We start from the raw sequence: 6,000 nt of genomic DNA, 5'->3' as shown, positions 1-6,000 counted from the left end.
GGATGGGAGCCTCCAGGGACTGGCAGAAGCAGCCATGCAGTACCCCCAGGGCCAACAGTGATGGGGGGTGGGGATACCCACCAGCTTTATCTTGAAAGAACTGAATTAAGGGCCAGCCATGGTGACTCATGCCTATAATCTCAGCACTTTGGGAGGGCAAGACAGGCAGACCGTTTGAGCCCAGGAGTCGGAGACCAACCTGGGCAACATGGTGAGACCCTGTCTTTACAAAATATAATTTAAAAAATCAGCCAGGCTTGGTGGAGCGCCCCTGTAGTCCCAACTACTCGAGAGTGAGAGAAACACCTGAGCCAGGGAAGTTGAGGCTGCCGTGAGCCATGATCGCACCACTGTACTCCAGCCTGGGCAACATGGCAAGACTCGGTCTCAAAAATAAATGGAATGAAATTCTATAAGCACAGCAGATGCCAGCACACAGCCTGGCACGCTTGACGAGGACAGAATTCTGAAGTGACCCCCATCCTCTGTGACCCTCTCCCCTAGGTGTGGGTGAACCCTGTAACTTGCTTCCAGCTAGTAGAAAATGGTAGAGGTGAAGGGATTGTACAGATAAATCCCCTACTCTGCAGGATTTAAGTTAATCAGAAGGGAGATGACGCTGGGTGGGCCTGGCCTAATCAGGGGAGCACCTTAGGAGCGAGCCCAGAGGCAGAGGTTTGCAGAAGCAGACTCCCTCCCCTATCTCCCTGCTGCTTTGAAGATGGAAGCATCTGCGAATTCTACAGCCCCAAGGAAACGTGAGCAGGGCACCCGGCTCAGCCTTGCTTGGACTCCCGACCCACAGCAACGGTGAGGTCAGCAAAGTGTGTTCGAGCTGCTGAGTGTGTGGCAGAACAGCAACAGAAAACAGACATGAAGTGTGAGCATTCTTGCTCCTCTGACCACTGCCTCTCTGGGGAGTGCACACCGTACCCAAACAGAAGGAGGCGGTTCCCGCTGCTGCCTGGGGTCGCCTCACCCCTGTCATCTATGCATTAATTATTGCAATTAAGTTACGCTTGCCGGCAACCCGCTGTTCGTGTTCAAACCCCTGCCCGTGGGCCGGAGATGCATGCTCTGCTGTGTCCACTCCACACTCCCACCGTGGCCGTGTCTCTCAGCGGTGCCACCTGCAGAGCCAGAGTGCACTTCAGCATCCTCCTCAACACCAGGCTCTGGGCAGCGGCACCTGCTCTTCAGAGCTGCTGGAAGATGGCCCTGGTCTGTAGCCTGACCAAGACCAAGCAAAGCACTGCAGCTGGCACAGTGAAGCGGCCAGAAATGAGGGGACAAAGTCCCGGGGCCAGCAGGCGACCCCAGGAAGGGCAGGTGCTGTGCTCTGGCCCTACGGGAGGGATGGGGGTCTTGAGAAGTGCAGAACATAAGGGGGGAAGGGGACTTCCGGGAGGGGAACACCTGCACCCGAAGCAAAGGGGCAGAGCTACAAAAGGGGCCCTTCCTAGGTGGGCTGTGAGGTGAGTGGCAGGCACGTTCTCATTTGCTCCTGGTCCTCACAGGTGCAGAATCCTCATGCGGTTTACAAACAAAGAACTGAACCCAGCCTGTGTCAGTGACTCGCTCAAGGCCACTCAGCTGCTCAGTTGTAAATTTGGGGTCAAATCTAAGTCCATCTGACCCTTCAATTTGTGCAGAGAACCAGGATACCCCAGCCTCCCAGGGCCCTCTCCCAGGCTGGTACAGATCCTGTGGTCAAGCCCAGCTGCTCCTTTCCCGCCGAATCGCCCGGGTCAGCGCAGTCCCTGCCAGCTGCTCCAAGTCCTCTGTAGGTCCCTGTGTCAAACACTCCCCAGCCCTGGCCACCGCGGCTGTTTCCTCCCTGCCACCGCCCAGACCTTGACTGCCCAGACCCTAACTGCCTGCTGTCCTGACTGCCAAGACCTCCTCTGGGAATTCTTTGCCTCCCCTCTCCAGCTCTGGCAGGGAGGCCGGCCCTGGGGGGTCCTGTCCAACGATGGGCCCCTGCGTGCAGGCATCTGTAGAGGGGCATTCACCCCTACTCTGCATGGCAGGGCTGGAGGGATGCCCTGAGCCTGCTCAGCCCCGGGCCCTGCCCAGAATGGGTGATGGCTGGGTCATCTCCTGAGCTCCTGGACAGAGCCAGACATGCCTGCGCCACTGCCTGCCAGGGGCCTCCAGCCAGAAGGAAGCAGCGATGGCCCCGCGTTCTTCTTGCAGCCCCCACACAGCACCTGGGCGCAGCCCTGGAAACTCTGCCCGGCCTGCAGGCCCCCAGGAAGCCTGAGCTTTGGTGTGATCCAGCCTTGCCCCAGCCAGAAGCGTCCTGACCCTGACTACCTGTGGCTCTGGGACAGAGGCTATCTGCCTTCCTCACCACAGCCCCGTGGGCCAGGGTCCCTGCTCCTGCCGGCTGTGCACTTGGGGCCTGGTGGCTTTGCCGGCGCTCTGGGCATCCTGCTCTCAGGGTGGTCTGGAGCGAGTCCTGCCCTGATGCTGGGTTACATTTCACTCGCGCACCCCCTAACCCCTTCATTTGCTCATTCTCTCCCTGGATCATGCAGTACCAGGCTCAGGTCTCCACTCACTGTGGGCTGTGGGGGACTGCATGACGTCTCCCGAATGCCGCCCAGGCCTGGCACACAGAGATGTTGCTGCCCTGAGGACAGAGCCCCAGTTCCTCCTCTGCCCACGCTGACCACCTGTGCTCTGCCCATTTGGAAGGGACCGGCTGTCTTTGTCCACCTGCCTGCTTTTCCTCTCCCCATCCTCCTCCTCCTCCTCCTCCTCCTCCTCCTCCTCCTCCTCCTCCTTCTCCTCCTCCTCCTCCTTCTCCTCCTCCTCCTCCTTCTCCTCCTCCTCCTCCTCCTCCTCCTCCTCTCCTCCTCCTCCTCCTCCTCCTCCTCCTCCTCCTCCTCCTCCTCCTCCTCCTCCTCCTCCTCCTCCTCCTCCTCCTCCTCCTCCTCCTCCTCCTCCTCCTCCTCCTCCTCCTCTCCTCCTCCTCCTCCTCCTCCTCCTCCTCCTCTCCTCCTCCTCCTCCTCCTCCTCCTCCTCCTCCTCCTCCTCCTCCTCTCCTCCTCCTCCTCTCCTCCCTCCTCCTCCTCCTCCTCCTTCCTCCTCTCCTCCTCCTCTCTCCTCCTTCTCCTCCTCCTCCTCCTTCTCCTCCTCCTCTCTCCTCCTCTCTCCTCCTCCTCCTTCTCCTCCTCCTTCTCCTTGTCATCTGCACAGCTCCTCCCATCATCCTTGATGCAACTTCTTCCACATAACCCTGCCTGATCCTTTCAGTCTGGATAAGGCCCCCAACATGTGCGCTCTGAGCTCGGCCCAGCCCACATCAAAGCTGCCTATTGGTTGACCTGCCTTCCCCCAAAGGCCCCAGGACCAAAGTCCTCAGGGGCCAGGACCCAATCACGGTCACCACTGCTTCCCTTGAGCCCAGCACAGGCCTTCACCAAGTACTCAAGGGAAAATGAATGAATGAGGGAATGAACAAAGTTTCCCAGGAGTGGACAAGAGCTTCCTTTTGGATGCTGTGGGCCAGAAGGGGCTGCCCAGATGCACCTGAGGCCCATGAGATAGGGAGGTAAGAAGGCTACTCAGAGGAACAGGGTGATGCCCACGGGCCTGCCGGGGAGGGCGAGGGCACTCACAGTTGACCAAGTGGAGTGTGCGGCCCCCTGCTTGTCTCACTGGGTCCCTGGTCCCCATCACAGATGGCATGAGTTTGGGGGACACCACTGGTGTCCATTCTGAAGGCCAGGCTGCCTGCACCTATGGGGTCCAGATGGCACTTTGGGGACAGAGATGGGGGGCATTCCCCCAGGACAGGTGTCCCTCAAGGTTCTCACCAGGGACCTCCTGACACGTGTCCCAGGGAGGGCTGTGGAGATTGGCCCCGGGACTGGAGTCTGAAAGGCTCCAGCTCACTGTGTGGACTTGGACAAGTCCCTGTAGGACCTCGTTCTCTCCATCTGTGAAATGAGGGCTCCCTAAGCTTTCTCGACTTCCTTAGAGGAAGGTTGTCCTGTGTGAGCCACAAATCCAGACTCAGGACCCAGGCGGATCTGGGTTCAAATCCTACCTTGGCTTCATTCTTGCTGTGTGACTCTGGGCAGGTGGCTTAACCTCTCTGTGCCTGTTAATTTCTGACTGTGCCTGAGGGGAGGAGGAGCGGCGGGTGTAAGGGCCTGGGCGAAGGAGGTTTCCAGGTCAGAGAGCAGCTATGCTTGTTTCTGGCTGCTGCAGCCTCTCATGACAACAGCCTGAGACTCCTTGAAGGACCACGAGGGACTCTGGAAGTTGAGGAAGACCAGGCCCCTCCGCAGGGGGCATGGCAGACTGGCTTCTCCGTCCCTCAGGGGCTGCCTTGGCACCCTCATTCTAGACACCACTGGCTTCTTTTTGCAGGGTCCTGGGTTGAATGGGGTGGCTGGGGTCTGGACCTGGCTCTGTGCTAGTGAGGAGCAAACTCACTCATCATGAAGGTAAGCCAAGCCTGCTCCAAGCCAGCACCGAGCAGGAGACACGGGGAAGGTGGCCTGGTGGCCTCTGAGGAGACATAGCAGTTTGCTGTTTGCGTGTTTGGGACTGAGCTATGGAGAGCTCTGGGCGCCCAGTGCAGCCATGCACAGAGGAATTAGAGGGGGTTGCAGGAAATGAGGATGGCCAGCGTTCTCCTGCATTTCCACACTGGATCTTCACAGTAACCCCCATTTTATGGAGGGGTCTTCTGAGGAAGAAAGAGGGTACACAGGGTTTGAGGGGAGGAGAGAGCTCCTATTCTGCTCAGCGTCTGCCTTCAGGGAGCTCCCCGTCTGGCAGGGGGAAAACGGCAAGAATACTAGCTCATCAGCGACCTGATGAACCGTGAGCGGAGTCCCATCCCTCCCTCCACGCAGGGGAGGAGCCCGGGTTTCGAGGTGTAGCCCCACTTCCAGCTTGTGGGACAAGTCGGGGAGGTTCCCTGAAGAGGGCGCCGTGCAGTGTCCCCCTCTGTAGAATGGGGACAGCATAGATTCCCCCACCCCCCAACCAGTAAGAGTGGAGTCAGTGAGGTCAGGCCTGAAAAGCAGGACCCAGGGCCGGGCACCCAGGAGGCGTCTAACTATGGCTCAGCTCTCACTCCTGTGGCCGGATGGGGACAGACAGAAGCAGACACCTGAGGTCCTCCCTTCCGGCCCTGCCCTGACCCCAAACCCTGCAGGGCAGCCTCGGTCCACTGCCCAGCATGGTAGCCACAACTTCAGGGTTTGAATCCAGGCTCTGCAGCTTCAAGCTCTCAATCTCCTCCCTGTGAGGTGGAGGCAGAAAAGATGGGGAGGGGAGGGGCTGCCTCATCAGTGCAGTGACCAGCAGACCGGACTGAGAGAGGGAGGTGCCTTGGGGGTGGAGGGACAGGAGAAGATCCCCGCGTCCCCAGGGCTAAAGAGAACCCTGATTGGAGTGAGTGAGCCAGACTGGGGGCGGCGGGGGAACCTCAGGGCATTCCCAGCCCCCCACATCTCAGGGCAGCTTTCCTTACGCCCCTTCATATCTAAGAATAAGCACATCCAGGATGAAATAAATAGTGCAGGGCGAGGGCCTTCCCTCCCCACCCACCCTGCTGCCGAGGGTCCCTGCTCCATCCCCCGGGGGCCCAAGCTTCCAGGGCTCACGATGCCCACTCCCAGTCTCACCGAGGATGGCGCTGGGACCCCGCTGGTATTTTGGAAGGCAGATTGGAAACGGGTATCTGAAGCATTTTCCTTCAGAAGAGTCACCCCAGGAGGTGCCCACTGGCTGTGGGAGGAAGTGAGCCTCTCGCCACTAGTAACCAAGCAGAGGTTACAGCAGTATCTCTCAGAGGTCTCATGTCAGATTCAAGGCCACAAGGTAACCTTGGAACCCGCGGCCTCGGCGTTGACCTCATGGTCCGAAGGCCCCACTGCCCAGTGGATGCCCGAGGAGGCCCTCCCTCGCAGTCCACCCCTGCTGGCCCCAGACTCGGGCCTCGTCCCCTCCCATCCCCTCTTGGGAAACCTGACC

The sequence above is a fragment of the Macaca fascicularis genome, chromosome 15 (genome assembly GCF_037993035.2).
Source record: "Macaca fascicularis isolate 582-1 chromosome 15, T2T-MFA8v1.1".
In the NCBI taxonomy this organism is placed as follows: Eukaryota; Metazoa; Chordata; class Mammalia; order Primates; family Cercopithecidae; genus Macaca; species Macaca fascicularis.
The sequence above is the reverse complement of the archived record's forward strand: the minus strand, read 5'-3'. Positions refer to the sequence as shown.